This window comes from Triturus cristatus, chromosome 7, assembly GCF_964204655.1.
Source record: "Triturus cristatus chromosome 7, aTriCri1.1, whole genome shotgun sequence".
Lineage (NCBI taxonomy): Eukaryota > Metazoa > Chordata > Amphibia > Caudata > Salamandridae > Triturus > Triturus cristatus.
This window is the reverse complement of record NC_140590.1, coordinates 240,914,271-240,937,523: the sequence shown is the minus strand read 5'-3', so window position 1 is coordinate 240,937,523 and position 23,253 is coordinate 240,914,271. Positions and strand designations below refer to the sequence as shown.

General features: G+C 42.0%; 1 long non-coding RNA gene across 3 annotated transcripts; it reads left to right on the top strand.

Annotated features, from left to right (window-relative positions):
* The first annotated feature begins 1,290 nt into the window (after positions 1-1,290).
* On the top strand, positions 1,291-21,693 carry LOC146809309 (uncharacterized). Of its 3 annotated transcripts, none has more exons than XR_014966397.1 (3): positions 1,291-7,884; positions 10,204-18,474; positions 20,797-21,693. It is a non-coding gene; the product is annotated as an uncharacterized LOC146809309 (long non-coding RNA). The 3 variants fall into 3 exon arrangements; XR_014966396.1 differs by lacking the exon at positions 20,797-21,693 and having other exon boundaries at positions 10,204-13,683; positions 16,822-18,887; XR_014966395.1 differs by lacking the exon at positions 20,797-21,693 and having other exon boundaries at positions 10,204-15,819; positions 16,822-18,887.
* The last annotated feature ends 1,560 nt before the right edge of the window (positions 21,694-23,253 follow it).

The window sequence follows — 23,253 nt, the reverse complement described above, 5'->3', positions numbered from 1 at the left end:
TCTACCACCCTTTTGAAACTCCGCATTTTGTTGTTACACATTACTTTAAAGATTGCGGGAAATTTTAGCTGGGCTGTTGCTCCTTTCTGTCTAAAGGGGTCCAATAACTGGCCCAGCTCCCATTGTCTGGAGGCCGTCAGTGAACTCTTCTTTAAAGCCCTGTTTAGTATTTGATCTTTAAGGCTGTAAGTCAAAAAGTGTACCAAGATTTTCCTGGGCCTTGTTTTGTTAGTGTTGCGTCTAAATGGATCTCTATGGACTCTCTGGATATCACTCAGGAGATCTTGCTCCGAGCAGTCAACTAGAGATGACTGTTTAATCAGCTTAACCACAAACTTCTTAATGTCTTTCCCCTCTGTGCCTTCCGGTACTTTGAGTATACGTAGATTGTTTCTTCTCTGAGAGTTTTCAATTGATTCAATCTTTTCCTGAAGTCCCAGATCATGCTTTTTTAATATGGCGAGTTCTCTGGAATTTTCCAAGGTTTGCGCAGACAGATCTGCCACTGTGGTCTCAAGTGCGGAAGCCCTGGCTGACAGGGAGTCGAGCTTGTCCTCCAGTTTTTCACAAAAGGACATAATCTCGCCTTGGTTCTTTTCCGAGACCTGAAATCTACTCTTCATTTCCTCACTCAGTGAATTTAAAAATTGCATGACGGATGATTGTAGAAGTAGATCCTTGTCAGGTGCAGAGGTGGTCTCAGCTTCCTTCATCGTGTTCTGATTCGCCCTTACCCCGCTCTCACCTGAGAGATCAGAGTCGGCGTTGAGCACTTTATCACCCTTCTCAGACATCGTGAAGACGTCTACATCTATCTCAGATCCTTGCACCTGCCCTTTCAATAATTGAGATCTGTTCGGGCTTAGTACTCCTTCTGGGTAGCTATGAAGTTGTTCTACATAGCTACCTGAGTTATCTGGAGTACTTACCATCGGCTTCAGAATAAGAGTACTGGGTATTACTTTGAGAAAACTTTTTAACGATGGTAGAGGTTTTGCACTGGGATGGAGAGAAGGATGGGTTGGTGAAATTGGTAGAGTCGCCTTTAATGTTTTGCTTTTTTTCTTTAACTTTGCTGATTTGACAAATGTAGGGTGCTTTATAGACACTGGTAGCTTTAAATCTTTTGCCTTTGGTTTAGACCCACTAAGTAAAATATCAACCTTGAGGTCAGATGTTTTATTTGTACTTCTTAGAGCATACCTTGAAGAGGAATCCTCTGCAGTGAAACCCGCTGTGCCTTCTTGTCCATTCTTCCCTGTGGGGGTTCTTAGTGAAGCTGATCTCAAGTCAGAGGGTTCCGCCGCATAGTCTCCCCCCTGCGACAACTTCACTTGACTTTGTATGTCCCTTTGTATGACCCTGCGGGTTTCTGGCACAGTAGATCTTATGGACCCCCTTCCCCTGCCGGAATGGGAGAGTCTGGCCGCCACTCTGCGACCCCGCCTGATCTCTAGGGCTGCCCTCGACCACTGTGCGACCCCCTCCTGTTGTGATACGCGAGCCTACTCCTCTCCAGGACCTGGAGTGGACTCATCTGCGGCCGTTGCCGCACCAGAGAAGACCAGCCCCACTTTTGCTTACAGTTCCAGAGGTTGATCACAGAGCGACAAAATGTTGCTCATTTGGAGTGAGAAAAGGATGGCCCTGCCGATGTACTGAAGTGAGGAGAGAAGTGCAGGCGAGAGAAGTATAGAGGGAAGGAAAATACTGATGGTAGGACAATAGGAATAGAAGTAAGATCAGGGATAAAGCACTTCAGGGAAAACCAGTAACTCCATTTATTATACATGGTACAAAGTGTAAAGCGAGACATGCACAACAGTTTAAGTATGAAGAAGGCAAAAAGTAGGCGTACAAATAAATAGTTGAGTAATAATAAGTAGAAGGGTAAGAGTAAGTAGGGGAAAAAGAAGGCATAAACATAAGTTGTATGGTATGTAGGAACAACACTAGAAGTATGAGCAGGAGTATGAATAAGAGAGAAAGAGCAGAAATATGGAAAGGAGGAGTAACAGAAATAGGAGGAGTAAGTAGGAGTGAGCGTTGGAGTTAGTGTAAGTAAAAGTGCTCAGTAAGAGTAGGAGTAAGAGTAATTAGCACTAAGAATAGAAGTAAAATCAATTATAACTGTGAGCAGTAGGAAGTGTGGTGGTAAATCAGAAGATGTGTAAAAGTAAGGAGAGTATGTAAAGTAGAAGAAACAGTATGAAGGGATGCATGAGCGAGAGATTATGATAAAAAAATGTGTAGTAATAGTAATAAGGGTAGGAGGTCAAGTAGAATTAAGAATAACAGTAGGCATGGTGGCTGAGTGGAGTGGGCATAGGAATGGAGAAAGAAGTACGAGTGGGGTAAGAGTAGTGACATGAGTAGATGTAGTGAAAGAGCCACTCTTGTAGTCTGTCACCCTATGATGACCTCCGACCACCACCATTTTAACTGACTTTAGTGTGTTATTTACCCTAGCCTTAATGTAGGATGGTCCTGCATATACTTGCTTCTCTTCCGTCCTGTAATCTTGCTGTCTTTCTTTGACATGGCCTCATGTCATCCTGCTTTCTGACTTTACCTTGCTTCAAACTTCTCTGTGTGCACAGTGGTGCGTGTAAGTTGTGTGGATGAGAATTATAGGTGCTGACTATTGCCTTTGACAGGGCCTCATGTCTGACTCTGCCTTGCTGCTGCTTGCACAGCCGTGCTTGCAAGTTGTTTGGGTTATTCACATTCAAGGTCTTGCTGTTTTTCTGAGCGATTGTTTTTGTTTAGTGTACTGTGGAAGGCCTTGTGAGAGCTTCGTCAAGACAGAGGCTGGAAGAAGTGTGAATGGAGGAAGAGACTTGAGAGCTCCTTACTGCCATGGAGATGCTTGCTTAGAACTTGGCCAGTTCTGGTAAAATTCCTCTGGCTGTGGGAGGAGGTCTTTCACGAATCTTCTAGTGTGTTTAAAGCTGAGGGTTGCAGGCTGAGAAACTGGGAGTTTGGATTCCGAGCAAGGGCAGACGTGTCTATCTCGGACTATGAACACTGGTGCTGAGCTCTGAACCCCGGCTGTGATTCCCCCGGTCAGAAGTGGGCAGTGTATGCACCAGGTGATGTATTTAGTTGTGTGGTTATTGCCATTGTGATGTGTGGCCAGTGGCTTTGATCATTTGAGGTGTTTTCTTTGTGGTGTGGGAGGTGCATATCCAGAGTACTCCTCTGCTCTATATATATGTACAGCTTTCTGATCTCTTGCAGGACGTCCAGTGTATCTTATCTTATATCAGTTATTGCTTGTTTATTAATCAGTATTATAGTTTGCTCAGTTATTGATTCATGCCTTTAGATTATAAGTTTGCTACATATATTTGAATCTTATGTATTTGGTATCTGAGATAGCCTTTGTTTAGAAAGTATTATGTAATAAACCCTAAGCCTTATTCGAAAAGTGATAGAGTCTTTGCATTTTGTTAAATAAAACCCCTTTTCAAAAGGTGCTGTTTGTTTTGTGTTGAAGTCTTGCTGTGCCAGGGGTGGTAAGACATGCTCAAAAGTGTATATTATTCAAAGGTGCAGTGGTATATTTGCCTGCCAAGTGGGAGTGCAGGGATTGAGTGTGGCTTATTGGTGAGGAGCCACATTCAAAACATTTTGGCGTAGTCGGTTGCAGGATGTGAACGATGAATTAAAAGGGGGAGAAATATGTTTTCTAGAAATTAAAAGCGGACTCTCAGATACCAATTGATATATGTATATATTTGGATGAGAGGTAGCCCAAATGTTGTGCTAGCCCGTGAGTGAGCTCATTGTGCTGGGTTGAGTGAGAATTGGAGTGTGTGTTTAAGTGTGTTTTGTAAAAAGTGCTTATAAATAATTTGCTACGTTTGGCAGAAAGGGCTGGATCCCTTTCAAGTGTTTATTAAGAAATATTAACAAAGTATGTTCAGTTGCAGTGTGAATTTGAGACATGAGAGACATGGTTTGTGGAGCTAAAAATACCTCTGCAAAGTTAACCTTTCAGAATAAATTATTGTAAATATAAGTGGGAAACTTACCAGACTGTGGCAGAAAAAGGATATGGTTTGTATCATGCAAAATAAGTATAGGAAAAGCAGAGGAAGGGTTAATAGGAGAACAATGTGTTTAAAGGTTGGAATTGACTAGAACCCTGAAATGTGGGGTGTTCTTTGTTTGACGTCTTTGGAAAAAGCGCTTGAAATTGTTTGGTTTCTTTGAGAACATGATAAAATAAAAGGAGCATTTGCAATTGTTTTCCCAGGCAAACTAATGAATTTGGTCCTTTTCTGAAAATGCCTGGAATGAGTTTCTTGTTGCCCTGGTTGTTCTTAATTTGTAAAATGTAACAAATGTAAAAAATATGGTTTGATTAGAAGTACTAGAATGTACATTATTTTAACATAGGAACATGAGAGAAATGTTAGGAAAAAGAAATGTGCGTTTAAATCAAAGGCAGTTCTATGACTGCTCAGGCCAGTGTGAATTTGTGCTGCACAGACACGCATTTTAAAAGTGCACTAGGACAAGTGAAATACAGACTCATGGTCTGATAGTGGGCAGTTTATAGCTTTGAGATAAGAACAGAAGAAAGTGAGACAATGGCGTATTAGTGTTGACTAAAATGTTTAGCTTGTGAATTCTGTTTCGTTCTGACAAGAGGTGAAATGGTTGAGAAAAAAAATGTGAGGCTGTTTTCCGTCTCTGACATGAAATGCGTCCTGGGAGTGGGTGGCACATAAAAATCTGGTGCAGGTGGAGAAATGAAATACACAATACACAATCTGTATTTTAGTGATGGTGAAGTGCTTGCGTCTTTAAGATAGATGTTTGGGGGCTTGCAGTGAGATGATCCAGCAACGCTGAGAAGAGGTCAGGCTTTCTGTGAAGACTGAGGAGGAATTCCTACGGGAGGGGTCATCCCAGCTCCTCACCCCAGTAGACAGAGACAGCTTCTTTGAGATAGATGTTTGGGAGGCTTGCAAAGGCGCAGGTTTCCTTCCCCCCCATGAGGAGAGTCGCAGATAGGAGCAGAGGAAAGTTGGCAGGAGTGCATGACATTTCGGCCTTGGAAGAGATAAGGTGGGGGCTAGAGGCAGCAGAGGAAGAAGGCTCTGCTTGTTATTTTTGGCAAGGGGCCCAGAAGGTTCCGCGAAAGCCTTCCAGAGGAGGTGCAGTGCTCAAGGGGGATTGAGAGACACACAGAGAGCAGCTTCTGATAGTGGAAAAAGGTACAGAGAATAGGAGTTAAAAGGTGTCCTTTTGCCATCCTTGTAACAGATTTGAACATTAGATGGAGAGATGTATTTTTAAAGCAATTTGAAAACAAGTTTTTTTGTTGTTTTTTTTAAGAGAGAATTAAACATGTACTCTAGCCATTTGTTTTGACCAGCCAGGATGAATCATATGTGAAAAAATGTGAGTTTAGAAAACGTGAGGAAAATGAATAGACCAGTTTTTTTTTTTATTTTAAATTTTAACGATCGCTGTTCGTAGGTATAACTTAGACATGTGGGTGAATAATGCATTTTGCTTTACAGGGAGGAATGTTATTTTAAAAACTGAAATGTAGTCAACTCAGGAATGTGCAGTGTGTTCTTTATAGTTTGTGTAATGTACAAGGAATGGTAAATATACAATGTGATTTCTCAGGTCCTAATGAAAAGTCCAGGGGTGGAAATTGATATAGAGGATTCCCCAGAGTGTCAGTTATTGTACATAACATCACATTTAATTTCCTTAGAGATGAAAAGGCTAACAGAGGTGGTGATACAGGATTCAAATTTGGTGTGCATGATTAATTTTGAGCACCTAGGAGATAAAGACCATACAAACAGGTGGGCAGACAATGAAGGGATGTATATCCCCCTAGATTTCCTCAGATTTGCGATTCTTATGTGTCAGAATGCACAAGCCAGACCAGCCCCACCGATGGTGAAGGGCGTGTTGGGGTAAGGAAAATTACCAGAGCAGATGAAGTGCCTTGGGCTGCTGCCAATTGATAAAGGGAGTACGTATTCAGCAGTGAGTGAAAAAATAGTCAGAAGGAGACTGCCCCAGCCCTTCTTGCTGTGCAGGGAAAAAGAGAGTTTCACTCTCATATCAAGGATTCAGAGATTAAAGCGTGGGTAGAATTCTCAGACAATTCCCCAGAGCCAGCGGAGAGCTATTCAGACGGGAATGCTTTTGAAAAATATTCTTTGCAAGAAAAGTGATGCTTGTTTCTTTTTTCAGGTCATCGTACTGCGGCGCCTTGGTATGCGTGATGCCCAGTCTCCGTATGAGTGGGATTCCACCCTTCTCCCCTCCCCCTTCTCCTTATCCCCCCCAAGCCTGGAGTGATCGCTGGACAGTGGAAGCTGGAGTACTGTGGCTGACCGGACCGGATGGGGTCCTCCTTTGCTGACTGGACCGGATGGGGCCCTCCTTTGCTGAACGGACCGGATGGGGTCCTCCTTTGCCGAGCAAACTGTACTGATGTGTTGGAGATGGAGAGGACGCGACAAGCGAAAAGGCTGTGTGTCTTTCACCGAGACAGACTGCTTTGTTTTCTAGTGAATAGTGAGCTGCAGAATGTGCTGCAATTGGAGTTGTTTTATTGACATGTGATGAAACAAAATGCAAGGGCTCTGTGTTTTTCACACAGAAGAACTGTTTTTTTTTTTAGGGAAGGAAACCATCAGAGACGCTATGCTGCAATTAGAGTATATATTTTCTGAGCTAGAGACTGACGAGAAAAACCTGTTGCTACACTATATGAGTTTGGCTGTTTTGCAAGTAGAGGTTCCAGTTTAACGATTAGTGATATTAAGAGAATTTAAAAGCTTGATGCATCATTTATTTTGTGTATTCATTCAATATGTATCCAGATATGTATGGGTTATTTTTGTGCTTTTCAGTTTAGCACCAAATTTATTGCTTTTACATGTATTTGAGAAATGCAGTTCTTCAATCATGGCTATGTTTTCAGTTACAACTTGCTTTCCAGTAATGCTTATCACATGCATTTTTATATTTGTGACTTTCGGTTATGAAATGAGGTTTTTCACTTTTAGTTGTGTTTCCAATTAAGGAATGCAGTTTTTGTGCTTTCACTAGTGGTGGTGTCTTTAGTTAAGAGGTTCAGTTTTTGATATATGTGAATGGTGATGGTCGAAGGTCATGGGGTGCAATGTAGTGAAAGAGCCACTCTTGTAGTCTGTCACCCTATGATGACCTCCGACCACCACCATTTTAACTGACTTTAGTGTGTTATTTTACCCTAGCCTTAATGTAGGATGGTCCTGCATATACTTGCTTCTCTTCCGTCCTGTAATCTTGCTGTCTTTCTTTGACATGGCCTCATGTCATCATGCTTTCTGACTTTACCTTGCTTCAAACTTTTCTGTGTGCACAGTGGTGCGTGTAAGTTGTGTGGATGAGAATTATAGGTGCTGACTATTGCCTTTGACAGGGCCTCATGTCTGACTCTGCCTTGCTGCTGCTTGCACAGCCGTGCTTGCAAGTTGTTTGGGTTATTCACATTCAAGGTCTTGCTGTTTTCCTGAGCGATTGTTTTTGTTTAGTGTACTGTGGAAGGCCTTGTGAGAGCTTCGTCAAGACAGAGGCTGGAAGAAGTGTGAATGGAGGAAGAGACATGAGAGCTCCTTACTGCCATGGAGATGCTTGCTTGGAACTTGGCCAGTTCTGGTAAAATTCCTCTGGCGGTGGGAGGAGGTCTTTCACAAATCTTCTAGTGTGTTTAAAGCTGAGGGTTGCAGGCTGAGAAACTGGGAGTTTGGATTCCGAGCGAGGGAAGACGTGTCTGTCTCGGACTATGAACACTGGTGCTGAGCTCTGAGCCCCGGCTGTGATTCCCCGGTCAGAAGTGGGCAGTGTATGCACCAGGTGATGTATTTAGTTGTGTGGTTATTGCCATTGTGATGTGTGGCCAGTGGCTTTGATCATTTGAGGTGTTTTCTTTGTGGTGTGGGAAGTGCACATCCAGAGTACTCCTCTGCTCTATATATATGTATAGCTTTCTGATCTCTTGCAGGACGTCCAGTGTATCTTATCTTATATCAGTTATTGCTTGTTTATTAATCAGTATTATAGTTTGTTCAGTTATTGATTCATGCCTTTAGATTATAAGTTTGCTACATATATTTGAATCTTATGTATTTGGTATCTGAGATAGCCTTTGTTTAGAAAGTATTATGTAATAAACCCTAAGCCTTATTCGAAAAGTGATAGAGTCTTTGCATTTTGTTAAATAAAACCCCTTTTCAAAAGGTGCTGTTTGTTTTGTGTTGAAGTCTTGCTGTGCCAGGGGTGGTAAGACATGCTCAAAAGTGTATATTATTCAAAGGTGCAGTGGTATATTTGCCTCCCAAGTGGGAGTGCAGGGATTGAGTGTGGCTTATTGGTGAGGAGCCACATTCAAAACAGTAGATATAGGTTATGAGTAAGAAAAGGGTGCAACTCCATTGCAGTGCAGAAATGATGTGCCATTTATGCATTGAAATAGAAGGACTCTTTTGGGGTGATAAAAGCTACTAGCCAATGGCTTCACAGTAAACAATAAACACCTATCTGCTGAAAGAAATCAGTGTAGTTTCTTTGTTCATCACAGCAGATAGCTGAACCTGTTTTGTAGGCTAGACCTGACAATAGGTAGAAGTGCGAGTTGGAGTAAGTTGAAGTAAGAGTATGAGTGAGTAGGATAAGAGTAGGAGTAGTAGTTGGAGAATGCAATAGTAATAACTCAAAAATATTCATATGAATATTCTTGCATGCCAAAAAATAGAGTAACTGCAAATTTACATGCTAACATTTCGTTTTGTGTATAGGAAAGTGTTTTACCTATGACTAAACAGGTTCCCTTACTCCTCAGTAATTTTTGGGTTGTTTTTCTCCAAAAAGAGATATTAATTCCTGCCCTTGAGAGAATATCTCTGTTTTTTCCCAAGATGATTAAGGGGACGGGAAATCGTCTATTAATACTCCCAAAGATGCTTGTTTGATGGGGCACCCACACCTCCTGAATATTCAGACTCTGGAAGACCCACTTTCTACCCATAGGTGTAGATGTACTCACAATGATTATATTTTACATAAAAAGAGGATTGAACTTGCAGCTGAGGGGCATCTTGTTTATGTTTATTTTGCTGCCTACTGATCTCAGGCAGAGGTATCCATAAAGGGAAATGTTGTGGGAGAGATTATAAGAAAAATCTAACTTTATAGGATATTTATGAGGTGCAGCCCTAAGGACCTATTGCTCCCAATTTTGGTCAGCTTTCAGGGTTCTGTAAGTCAATGCCTATCAATAATAAGTGTGCACATGCTCTTGAACGGTGCCTTTATAAAGCAGTCTACATTCTACAGCCTGTGCGTTTACTGTGTATACAATACATTTCAGATCTGAGCTGTCATTATCTAAGGCTTTGCAAACTGCTTATATTAAAGTTTCACTCCGCCAGACCAATTCATTGCTTGACAGAGTGCCTATCATAATGTTTTACTTATTAAATCTGAAAACAATTTACTGCCCTCCACTATATGAGCCTGTGAGGCGGTGTTTGAGCTCCTGATTCAAGCCTACATTGCTACAGGAGTCCCAGAAGAACCTGTAAATTCGACAGAAGCCATAACATAGAGCCCCTTGGAGTCTGTGATGATTTTCTGTGTAAGTAACTAAGGGATATGAGTAAGTTTTATTCTTGCAGCTCCATAAACAACACTAAAGCGACTCCAAAATTCTGCCCAATGGTTTTCTCTCTCTTACACATTAAATTGGAAGATGCTACTATTTTACACATCTTGGGGTCTAATACGGAGTTTGACAGATGGGATGCTCTGTCACAAATGAGGCAGAGGTCCCATCTGCCATATTACAAGTAAGTGCATTATAGCCTATGGAACCTGAAATACAGCAGCTAGGATATCTGCCATGTTTTGAAGGAGCAGCCCAACTCTAAAAAAGGCCCTGGTTCTTTAAAGAATACAGCTGCATCCATATGAATGTGATTCCTGTCATATTCCAGTAGTACTCACTCAGGTTGTGTGGCAAAATATTGTTGCCAGAAATATTTTCTTACATACATATTGTGTTGTAAAAGTATTGCCACATCGTTGTCAGATTGTCAATTGTTTTAGTACCTTAAAACGACACTTAGGGCCTGGTTACAACACTCATTCTAACCATTGCCCTCTTTTAAATTTCAGATTGAAGCACCTGTGAACTTCCATCTGAACTCACTCTCCATTTGCAGCTAAAATGATATGAGCTCACATAACTGATGGAAACTGGCTTACTGGTTGAGGGGGTTGAAACCATCCTTAAGCAGCAACTACAACCTCTGTCAGAGTGAAACACAAGAAAACCTCAAATTAACCTTTGCTTTACTCTCTCGCAGCTTGTCACATGGACCAAGTTAGGCCTACTGAACAAAGTACCTTAAATCCTGGATTGTGGGGTGTTGCAAGATCCCACATCGAGGATGTTTCGCGCAGCAGTGGTTCCAGGGAAGCTGCAGTGCCTCGATTCGAGACCTGCATCATTGTCAGCGATGCCGTTGATGAGGGCCTTGCGATGCAAAGTCTTGCGTCGAGGATGGGTCACACAGCAGCAGTTCGGGGGAAGCTGTGAGTTGCGATGCGAGGTACTGCGTCAGGGATGCGTCGCACAGTGGCGGGTTCTGATACAGATGCAAGGATATGCATCGGTTCTTCTCACAGGACCACAGCTGGGCTGGCAGAGCACCTTCAGGCCCACTTCCAAGGGTCCAGGGCTCGGGTGGCACCACATTGGGGACAAGACTCACAGCAGGCAGAATACAGGTGCTGGAGCCATTCCTGTCCCTCAGGCTATGCTCAGGATGCCAGAAACTGGCCCTTGGAGTCATCATCATCATAAACTTTATTTGGCGAAACAGCCATAAAAGTACAATTCAAGTTGCACTTGCTATGAAGACAACACCAATGAACATGCAAGTGATTAAAACAGAGGGTTTACAAAGTCAAAATATCCAGTCAAGTCGCATGGAAATTAAACATAAATCTTCACGTAGTATGATACATACTATCATTATGAACAAAAACAAATTGTGATCCAGTAAATTTTAATATCTTTTATCCCCACTGCTCAGGTCTCATGATTAAAGTTCATCACATTGAAACAAATTTCGGGGACTCGAGGCGCTGTTTATTACATTACAGTTGTAATCTCTGATGGCAGAGTCATAAAAAACATTTTTACGTTATGAACTGTATAAAGTGAAAACTAGTGTAAGGTGCATAGAACCCTGGAGAGACGCTGCCAGAAGCAAGTCCATGAACCATCCGCCCTGCACAGGAAGAGTCAATGGAAAGGGCAGCGTGCTTATGCAAATCTTGTAAGATAAAATATATATTGTGGGCATGGATCCTTGCACCTGCCCTTCCAATAATTGAGATCTATTCGGGCTTAGTACTCCTTCTGGGTAGCTATGAAGTTGTTCTACATAGCTACCTGAGTTATCTGGAGTACTTACCATCGGCTTCAGAATAAGAGTACTGGGTATTACTTTGAGAAAACTTTTTAACGATGGTAGAGGTTTTGCACTGGGATGGAGAGAAGGATGGGTTGGTGAAATTGGTAGAGTCGCCTTTAATGTTTTGCTTTTTTTCTTTAACTTTGCTGATTTGACAAATGTAGGGTGCTTTATAGACACTGGTAGCTTTAAATCTTTTGCCTTTGGTTTAGACCCACTAAGTAAAATATCAACCTTGAGGTCAGATGTTTTATTTGTACTTCTTAGAGCATACCTTGAAGAGGAATCCTCTGCAGTGAAACCCGCTGTGCCTTCTTGTCCATTCTTGTCCATTCTTCCCTGTGGGGGTTCTTAGTGAAGCTGATCTCAAGTCAGAGGGTTCCGCCGCATAGTCTCCCCCCTGCGACAACTTCACTTGACTTTGTATGTCCCTTTGTATGACCCTGCGGGTTTCTGGCACAGTAGATCTTATGGACCCCCTTCCCCTGCCGGAATGGGAGAGTCTGGCCGCCACTCTGCGACCCCGCCTGATCTCTAGGGCTGCCCTCGACCACTGTGCGACCCCCTCCTGTTGTGATACGCGAGCCTACTCCTCTCCAGGACCTGGAGTGGACTCATCTGCGGCCGTTGCCGCACCAGAGAAGACCAGACCCACTTTTGCTTACAGTTCCAGAGGTTGATCACAGAGCGACAAAATGTTGCTCATTTGGAGTGAGAAAAGGATGGCCCTGCCGATGTACTGAAGTGAGGAGAGAAGTGCAGGCGAGAGAAGTATAGAGGGAAGGAAAATACTGATGGTAGGACAATAGGAATAGAAGTAAGATCAGGGATAAAGCACTTCAGGGAAAACCAGTAACTCCATTTATTATACATGGTACAAAGTGTAAAGCGAGACATGCACAACAGTTTAAGTATGAAGAAGGCAAAAAGTAGGCGTACAAATAAATAGTTGAGTAATAATAAGTAGAAGGGTAAGAGTAAGTAGGGGAAAAAGAAGGCATAAACATAAGTTGTATGGTATGTAGGAACAACACTAGAAGTATGAGCAGGAGTATGAATAAGAGAGAAAGAGCAGAAATATGGAAAGGAGGAGTAACAGAAATAGGAGGAGTAAGTAGGAGTGAGCGTTGGAGTTAGTGTAAGTAAAAGTGCTCAGTAAGAGTAGGAGTAAGAGTAATTAGCACTAAGAATAGAAGTAAAATCAATTATAACTGTGAGCAGTAGGAAGTGTGGTGGTAAATCAGAAGATGTGTAAAAGTAAGGAGAGTATGTAAAGTAGAAGAAACAGTATGAAGGGATGCATGAGCGAGAGATTATGATAAAAAAATGTGTAGTAATAGTAATAAGGGTAGGAGGTCAAGTAGAATTAAGAATAACAGTAGGCATGGTGGCTGAGTGGAGTGGGCATAGGAATGGAGAAAGAAGTACGAGTGGGGTAAGAGTAGTGACATGAGTAGATGTAGTGAAAGAGCCACTCTTGTAGTCTGTCACCCTATGATGACCTCCGACCACCACCATTTTAACTGACTTTAGTGTGTTATTTACCCTAGCCTTAATGTAGGATGGTCCTGCATATACTTGCTTCTCTTCCGTCCTGTAATCTTGCTGTCTTTCTTTGACATGGCCTCATGTCATCCTGCTTTCTGACTTTACCTTGCTTCAAACTTCTCTGTGTGCACAGTGGTGCGTGTAAGTTGTGTGGATGAGAATTATAGGTGCTGACTATTGCCTTTGACAGGGCCTCATGTCTGACTCTGCCTTGCTGCTGCTTGCACAGCCGTGCTTGCAAGTTGTTTGGGTTATTCACATTCAAGGTCTTGCTGTTTTTCTGAGCGATTGTTTTTGTTTAGTGTACTGTGGAAGGCCTTGTGAGAGCTTCGTCAAGACAGAGGCTGGAAGAAGTGTGAATGGAGGAAGAGACTTGAGAGCTCCTTACTGCCATGGAGATGCTTGCTTAGAACTTGGCCAGTTCTGGTAAAATTCCTCTGGCTGTGGGAGGAGGTCTTTCACGAATCTTCTAGTGTGTTTAAAGCTGAGGGTTGCAGGCTGAGAAACTGGGAGTTTGGATTCCGAGCAAGGGCAGACGTGTCTATCTCGGACTATGAACACTGGTGCTGAGCTCTGAACCCCGGCTGTGATTCCCCCGGTCAGAAGTGGGCAGTGTATGCACCAGGTGATGTATTTAGTTGTGTGGTTATTGCCATTGTGATGTGTGGCCAGTGGCTTTGATCATTTGAGGTGTTTTCTTTGTGGTGTGGGAGGTGCATATCCAGAGTACTCCTCTGCTCTATATATATGTACAGCTTTCTGATCTCTTGCAGGACGTCCAGTGTATCTTATCTTATATCAGTTATTGCTTGTTTATTAATCAGTATTATAGTTTGCTCAGTTATTGATTCATGCCTTTAGATTATAAGTTTGCTACATATATTTGAATCTTATGTATTTGGTATCTGAGATAGCCTTTGTTTAGAAAGTATTATGTAATAAACCCTAAGCCTTATTCGAAAAGTGATAGAGTCTTTGCATTTTGTTAAATAAAACCCCTTTTCAAAAGGTGCTGTTTGTTTTGTGTTGAAGTCTAGCTGTGCCAGGGGTGGTAAGACATGCTCAAAAGTGTATATTATTCAAAGGTGCAGTGGTATATTTGCCTGCCAAGTGGGAGTGCAGGGATTGAGTGTGGCTTATTGGTGAGGAGCCACATTCAAAACATTTTGGCGTAGTCGGTTGCAGGATGTGAACGATGAATTAAAAGGGGGAGAAATATGTTTTCTAGAAATTAAAAGCGGACTCTCAGATACCAATTGATATATGTATATATTTGGATGAGAGGTAGCCCAAATGTTGTGCTAGCCCGTGAGTGAGCTCATTGTGCTGGGTTGAGTGAGAATTGGAGTGTGTGTTTAAGTGTGTTTTGTAAAAAGTGCTTATAAATAATTTGCTACGTTTGGCAGAAAGGGCTGGATCCCTTTCAAGTGTTTATTAAGAAATATTAACAAAGTATGTTCAGTTGCAGTGTGAATTTGAGACATGAGAGACATGGTTTGTGGAGCTAAAAATACCTCTGCAAAGTTAACCTTTCAGAATAAATTATTGTAAATATAAGTGGGAAACTTACCAGACTGTGGCAGAAAAAGGATATGGTTTGTATCATGCAAAATAAGTATAGGAAAAGCAGAGGAAGGGTTAATAGGAGAACAATGTGTTTAAAGGTTGGAATTGACTAGAACCCTGAAATGTGGGGTGTTCTTTGTTTGACGTCTTTGGAAAAAGCGCTTGAAATTGTTTGGTTTCTTTGAGAACATGATAAAATAAAAGGAGCATTTGCAATTGTTTTCCCAGGCAAACTAATGAATTTGGTCCTTTTCTGAAAATGCCTGGAATGAGTTTCTTGTTGCCCTGGTTGTTCTTAATTTGTAAAATGTAACAAATGTAAAAAATATGGTTTGATTAGAAGTACTAGAATGTACATTATTTTAACATAGGAACATGAGAGAAATGTTAGGAAAAAGAAATGTGCGTTTAAATCAAAGGCAGTTCTATGACTGCTCAGGCCAGTGTGAATTTGTGCTGCACAGACACGCATTTTAAAAGTGCACTAGGACAAGTGAAATACAGACTCATGGTCTGATAGTGGGCAGTTTATAGCTTTGAGATAAGAACAGAAGAAAGTGAGACAATGGCGTATTAGTGTTGACTAAAATGTTTAGCTTGTGAATTCTGTTTCGTTCTGACAAGAGGTGAAAGGGTTGAGAAAAAAAATGTGAGGCTGTTTTCCGTCTCTGACATGAAATGCGTCCTGGGAGTGGGTGGCACATAAAAATCTGGTGCAGGTGGAGAAATGAAATACACAATACACAATCTGTATTTTAGTGATGGTGAAGTGCTTGCGTCTTTAAGATAGATGTTTGGGGGCTTGCAGTGAGATGATCCAGCAACGCTGAGAAGAGGTCAGGCTTTCTGTGAAGACTGAGGAGGAATTCCTACGGGAGGGGTCATCCCAGCTCCTCACCCCAGTAGACAGAGACAGCTTCTTTGAGATAGATGTTTGGGAGGCTTGCAAAGGCGCAGGTTTCCTTCCCCCCCATGAGGAGAGTCGCAGATAGGAGCAGAGGAAAGTTGGCAGGAGTGCATGACATTTCGGCCTTGGAAGAGATAAGGTGGGGGCTAGAGGCAGCAGAGGAAGAAGGCTCTGCTTGTTATTTTTGGCAAGGGGCCCAGAAGGTTCCGCGAAAGCCTTCCAGAGGAGGTGCAGTGCTCAAGGGGGATTGAGAGACACACAGAGAGCAGCTTCTGATAGTGGAAAAAGGTACAGAGAATAGGAGTTAAAAGGTGTCCTTTTGCCATCCTTGTAACAGATTTGAACATTAGATGGAGAGATGTATTTTTAAAGCAATTTGAAAACAAGTTTTTTTTTTGTTTTTTTTAAGAGAGAATTAAACATGTACTCTAGCCATTTGTTTTGACCAGCCAGGATGAATCATATGTGAAAAAATGTGAGTTTAGAAAACGTGAGGAAAATGAATAGACCAGTTTTTTTTTTATTTTAAATTTTAACGATCGCTGTTCGTAGGTATAACTTAGACATGTGGGTGAATAATGCATTTTGCTTTACAGGGAGGAATGTTATTTTAAAAACTGAAATGTAGTCAACTCAGGAATGTGCAGTGTGTTCTTTATAGTTTGTGTAATGTACAAGGAATGGTAAATATACAATGTGATTTCTCAGGTCCTAATGAAAAGTCCAGGGGTGGAAATTGATATAGAGGATTCCCCAGAGTGTCAGTTATTGTACATAACATCACATTTAATTTCCTTAGAGATGAAAAGGCTAACAGAGGTGGTGATACAGGATTCAAATTTGGTGTGCATGATTAATTTTGAGCACCTAGGAGATAAAGACCATACAAACAGGTGGGCAGACAATGAAGGGATGTATATCCCCCTAGATTTCCTCAGATTTGCGATTCTTATGTGTCAGAATGCACAAGCCAGACCAGCCCCACCGATGGTGAAGGGCGTGTTGGGGTAAGGAAAATTACCAGAGCAGATGAAGTGCCTTGGGCTGCTGCCAATTGATAAAGGGAGTACGTATTCAGCAGTGAGTGAAAAAATAGTCAGAAGGAGACTGCCCCAGCCCTTCTTGCTGTGCAGGGAAAAAGAGAGTTTCACTCTCATATCAAGGATTCAGAGATTAAAGCGTGGGTAGAATTCTCAGACAATTCCCCAGAGCCAGCGGAGAGCTATTCAGACGGGAATGCTTTTGAAAAATATTCTTTGCAAGAAAAGTGATGCTTGTTTCTTTTTTCAGGTCATCGTACTGCGGCGCCTTGGTATGCGTGATGCCCAGTCTCCGTATGAGTGGGATTCCACCCTTCTCCCCTCCCCCTTCTCCTTATCCCCTCCAAGCCTGGAGTGATCGCTGGACAGTGGAAGCTGGAGTACTGTGGCTGACCGGACCGGATGGGGTCCTCCTTTGCTGACTGGACCGGATGGGGCCCTCCTTTGCTGAACGGACCGGATGGGGTCCTCCTTTGCCGAGCAAACTGTACTGATGTGTTGGAGATGGAGAGGACGCGACAAGCGAAAAGGCTGTGTGTCTTTCACCGAGACAGACTGCTTTGTTTTCTAGTGAATAGTGAGCAGCAGAATGTGCTGCAATTGGAGTTGTTTTATTGACATGTGATGAAACAAAATGCAAGGGCTGTGTGTTTTTCACACAGAAGAACTGTTTTTTTTTTTAGGGAAGGAAACCATCAGAGACGCTATGCTGCAATTAGAGTATATATTTTCTGAGCTAGAGACTGACGAGAAAAACCTGTTGCTACACTATATGAGTTTGGCTGTTTTGCAAGTAGAGGTTCCAGTTTAACGATTAGTGATATTAAGAGAATTTAAAAGCTTGATGCATCATTTATTTTGTGTATTCATTCAATATGTATCCAGATATGTATGGGTTATTTTTGTGCTTTTCAGTTTAGCACCAAATGTATTGCTTTTACATGTATTTGAGAAATGCAGTTCTTCAATCATGGCTATGTTTTCAGTTACAACTTGCTTTCCAGTAATGCTTATCACATGCATTTTTATATTTGTGACTTTCGGTTATGAAATGAGGTTTTTCACTTTTAGTTGTGTTTCCAATTAAGGAATGCAGTTTTTGTGCTTTCACTAGTGGTGGTGTCTTTAGTTAAGAGGTTCAGTTTTTGATATATGTGAATGGTGATGGTCGAAGGTCATGGGGTGCAATGTAGTGAAAGAGCCACTCTTGTAGTCTGTCACCCTATGATGACCTCCGACCACCACCATTTTAACTGACTTTAGTGTGTTATTTTACCCTAGCCTTAATGTAGGATGGTCCTGCATATACTTGCTTCTCTTCCGTCCTGTAATCTTGCTGTCTTTCTTTGACATGGCCTCATGTCATCATGCTTTCTGACTTTACCTTGCTTCAAACTTTTCTGTGTGCACAGTGGTGCGTGTAAGTTGTGTGGATGAGAATTATAGGTGCTGACTATTGCCTTTGACAGGGCCTCATGTCTGACTCTGCCTTGCTGCTGCTTGCACAGCCGTGCTTGCAAGTTGTTTGGGTTATTCACATTCAAGGTCTTGCTGTTTTCCTGAGCGATTGTTTTTGTTTAGTGTACTGTGGAAGGCCTTGTGAGAGCTTCGTGAAGACAGAGGCTGGAAGAAGTGTGAATGGAGGAAGAGACATGAGAGCTCCTTACTGCCATGGAGATGCTTGCTTGGAACTTGGCCAGTTCTGGTAAAATTCCTCTGGCGGTGGGAGGAGGTCTTTCACAAATCTTCTAGTGTGTTTAAAGCTGAGGGTTGCAGGCTGAGAAACTGGGAGTTTGGATTCCGAGCGAGGGAAGACGTGTCTGTCTCGGACTATGAACACTGGTGCTGAGCTCTGAGCCCCGGCTGTGATTCCCCGGTCAGAAGTGGGCAGTGTATGCACCAGGTGATGTATTTAGTTGTGTGGTTATTGCCATTGTGATGTGTGGCCAGTGGCTTTGATCATTTGAGGTGTTTTCTTTGTGGTGTGGGAAGTGCACATCCAGAGTACTCCTCTGCTCTATATATATGTATAGCTTTCTGATCTCTTGCAGGACGTCCAGTGTATCTTATCTTATATCAGTTATTGCTTGTTTATTAATCAGTATTATAGTTTGCTCAGTTATTGATTCATGCCTTTAGATTATAAGTTTGCTACATATATTTGAATCTTATGTATTTGGTATCTGAGATAGCCTTTGTTTAGAAAGTATTATGTAATAAACCCTAAGCCTTATTCGAAAAGTGATAGAGTCTTTGCATTTTGTTAAATAAAACCCCTTTTCAAAAGGTGCTGTTTGTTTTGTGTTGAAGTCTTGCTGTGCCAGGGGTGGTAAGACATGCTCAAAAGTGTATATTATTTAAAGGTGCAGTGGTATATTTGCCTCCCAAGTGGGAGTGCAGGGATTGGGTGTGGCTTATTGGTGAGGAGCCACATTCAAAACAGTAGATATAGGTTATGAGTAAGAAAAGGGTGCAACTCCATTGCAGTGCAGAAATGATGTGCCATTTATGCATTGAAATAGAAGGACTCTTTTGGGGTGATAAAAGCTACTAGCCAATGGCTTCACAGTAAACAATAAACACCTATCTGCTGAAAGAAATCAGTGTAGTTTCTTTGTTCATTACAGCAGATAGCTGAACCTGTTTTGTAGGCTAGACCTGACAATAGGTAGAAGTGCGAGTTGGAGTAAGTTGAAGTAAGAGTATGAGTGAGTAGGATAAGAGTAGGAGTAGTAGTTGGAGAATGCAATAGTAATAACTCAAAAATATTCATATGAATATTCTTGCATGCCAAAAAATAGAGTAACTGCAAATTTACATGCTAACATTTCGTTTTGTGTATAGGAAAGTGTTTTACCTATGACTAAACAGGTTCCCTTACTCCTCAGTAATTTTTGGGTTGTTTTTCTCCAAAAAGAGATATTAATTCCTGCCCTTGAGAGAATATCTCTGTTTTTTCCCAAGATGATTAAGGGGACGGGAAATCGTCTATTAATACTCCCAAAGATGCTTGTTTGATGGGGCACCCACACCTCCTGAATATTCAGACTCTGGAAGACCCACTTTCTACCCATAGGTGTAGATGTACTCACAATGATTATATTTTACATAAAAAGAGGATTGAACTTGCAGCTGAGGGGCATCTTGTTTATGTTTATTTTGCTGCCTACTGATCTCAGGCAGAGGTATCCATAAAGGGAAATGTTGTGGGAGAGATTATAAGAAAAATCTAACTTTATAGGATATTTATGAGGTGCAGCCCTAAGGACCTATTGCTCCCAATTTTGGTCAGCTTTCAGGGTTCTGTAAGTCAATGCCTATCAATAATAAGTGTGCACATGCTCTTGAACGGTGCCTTTATAAAGCAGTCTACATTCTACAGCCTGTGCGTTTACTGTGTATACAATACATTTCAGATCTGAGCTGTCATTATCTAAGGCTTTGCAAACTGCTTATATTAAAGTTTCACTCCGCCAGACCAATTCATTGCTTGACAGAGTGCCTATCATAATGTTTTACTTATTAAATCTGAAAACAATTTACTGCCCTCCACTATATGAGCCTGTGAGGCGGTGTTTGAGCTCCTGATTCAAGCCGCACACATTGCTACAGGAGTCCCAGAAGAACCTGTAAATTCGACAGAAGCCATAACATAGAGCCCCTTGGAGTCTGTGATGATTTTCTGTGTAAGTAACTAAGGGATATGAGTAAGTTTTATTCTTGCAGCTCCATAAACAACACTAAAGCGACTCCAAAATTCTGCCCAATGGTTTTCTCTCTCTTACACATTAAATTGAAAGATGCTACTATTTTACACATCTTGGGGTCTAATACGGAGTTTGACAGATGGGATGCTCTGTCACAAATGAGGCAGAGGTCCCATCTGCCATATTACAAGTAAGTGCATTATAGCCTATGGTACCTGAAATACAGCAGCTAGGATATCTGCCATGTTTTGAAGGAGCAGCCCAACTCTAAAAAAGGCCCTGGTTCTTTAAAGAATACAGCTGCATCCATATGAATGTGATTCCTGTCATATTCCAGTAGTACTCACTCAGGTTGTGTGGCAAAATATTGTTGCCAGAAATATTTTCTTACATACATATTGTGTTGTAAAAGTATTGCCACATCGTTGTCAGATTGTCAATTGTTTTAGTACCTTAAAACGACACTTAGGGCCTGGTTACAACACTCATTCTAACCATTGCCCTCTTTTAAATTTCAGATTGAAGCACCTGTGAACTTCCATCTGAACTCACTCTCCATTTGCAGCTAAAATGATATGAGCTCACATAACTGATGGAAACTGGCTTACTGGTTGAGGGGGTTGAAACCATCCTTAAGCAGCAACTACAACCTCTGTCAGAGTGAAACACAAGAAAACCTCAAATTAACCTTTGCTTTACTCTCTCGCAGCTTGTCACATGGACCAAGTTAGGCCTACTGAACAAAGTACCTTAAATCCTGGATTGTGGGGTGTTGCAAGATCCCACATCGAGGATGTTTCGCGCAGCAGTGGATCCAGGGAAGCTGCAGTGCCTCGATTCGAGACCTGCATCATTGTCAGCGATGCCGTTGATGAGGGCCTTGCGATGCAAAGTCTTGCGTCGAGGATGGGTCACACAGCAGCAGTTCGGGGGAAGCTGTGAGTTGCGATGCGAGGTACTGCGTCAGGGATGCGTCGCACAGTGGCGGGTTCTGATACAGATGCAAGCCATAAAAGTACAATTCAAGTTGCACTTGCTATGAAGACAACACCAATGAACATGCAAGTGATTAAAACAGAGGGTTTACAAAGTCAAAATATCCAGTCAAGTCGCATGGAAATTAAACATAAATCTTCACGTAGTATGATACATACTATCATTATGAACAAAAACAAATTGTGATCCAGTAAATTTTATTATCTTTTATCCCCACTGCTCAGGTCTCATGATTAAAGTTCATCACATTGAAACAAATTTCGGGGACTCGAGGCGCTGTTTATTACATTGCAGTTGTAATCTCTGATGGCAGAGTCATAAAAAACATTTTTACGTTATGAACTGTATAAAGTGAAAACTAGTGTAAGGTGCATAGAACCCTGGAGAGACGCTGCCAGAAGCAAGTCCATGAACCATCCGCCCTGCACAGGAAGAGTCAATGGAAAGGGCAGCGTGCTTATGCAAATCTTGTAAGATAAAATATATATTGTGGGCTAAAGATAGAGAACAAATAGGGTTCTAAACAGTGAGTAGTAATTAAAGGAGAATACTTTAAAAACGATTGCATATTTTGAACACAATGAACTTTTTTATTGCTGCAATAAAAAACAAATTTTTGGTTTACAGCTTACAGATTCTGACTTGGTAAAATAATGCGGTACTCCCAGGTATGAAAAGGTCTGCCTAATATAATTAAACCACGGAATATTCAACGTGTTGTCGAACTGTAGGGAGTCTTTCAGAATTAGTCTGGATAAAGACGCCTCCGGGCTAAGCTTGCACTCGAGCCATAATAGGAGTGGAGCTATTGTAGCAGAGTCCTGTAGATAATATAATTCCAATTCAGAGTGACAGATGTGAGTGGTGACACCTTTTAAACCAGAAAGGAGTCTACGTAAAAAGTTGTTCCCAGTTCTTTGCAGGGCCTCGATTTTTGTGTGCCCCCAGACGCCCACCACAAAGGGTCAGTTCATGTGTCCAGCAATAACTGGGGGTCATTAGAAGTTGTCACAAGGAGAACTGCATCGTCAGCATAGAGCAAAGTGGGTATTGGATGCTTCCCCACTTGAGGCACCTCAGCCCCTGATTGGACCAAGCGACTTTCAAATCTGTTAATGTGCAATAGAAACAAAAAGGGAGCCAGAAAGCACCCCCGCCGTACTCCACGAGTAGAGCGCACTGACCATACGCACTCACCATGTTGTTCCGTATTGTATTCTGAAGGAATTGTATGTGTGTAATCTTCACAATGAAGTGACTAGTGCCTCTTGCCTCTCGTACCCTCTAGTATACTCTACTTTCTTGGTCGATTCACATTGTCAGAAGCACAGGAGAGATCCATGAAGCAGTGTGCAAGGAGCCTCGCCTTGCTTTGACATACTTTCCTATTAGTAATGATGGGTCAAGGGATTGCTCCACGGTCTCTATTCTGGATTGAAAATCATATTGGACATCCAATGAGAGACTATTTCTTTCGGCCCATTCCTCAAGGCTGGAGAGCAGGACCCGCCCTAATATCTTTGATGTTGAATCCAAAAGGGAAATTGTTCGGTAACACCCCGGGTTATTTCTCTCACCCTTCCTAAAAATAGCCACAACTATTCCCTCCCTTCAAGTATCTGAAAAAGGCCCGCAATAGCCGCATGCAAGACAATTGTTAGCGTTGGTGCCCAAAGTTGCAAATTGGCCTAGGTATGCCATCAGGCCACAGAGCTTTCCCTAGGGGGCTTTTCATTATGGCAGAGGTTAATTTCTTAACATTAATGTATTGTCCCAGAATATGATCAGCCTCACAATCAATCATGACAACAGCTGCCTTCGATGAAGATCTGAGCTTCCAAATCCCCTCCACTTCCACGGACGGAATGATTTCACAGTCACACACACACTCACACATCATACGCTGGTGGGGCCCATAACACCAACTTTCATTCTAATCAAACTATCCGTGCCTGTAAAGGGAATAAAACACACACCTA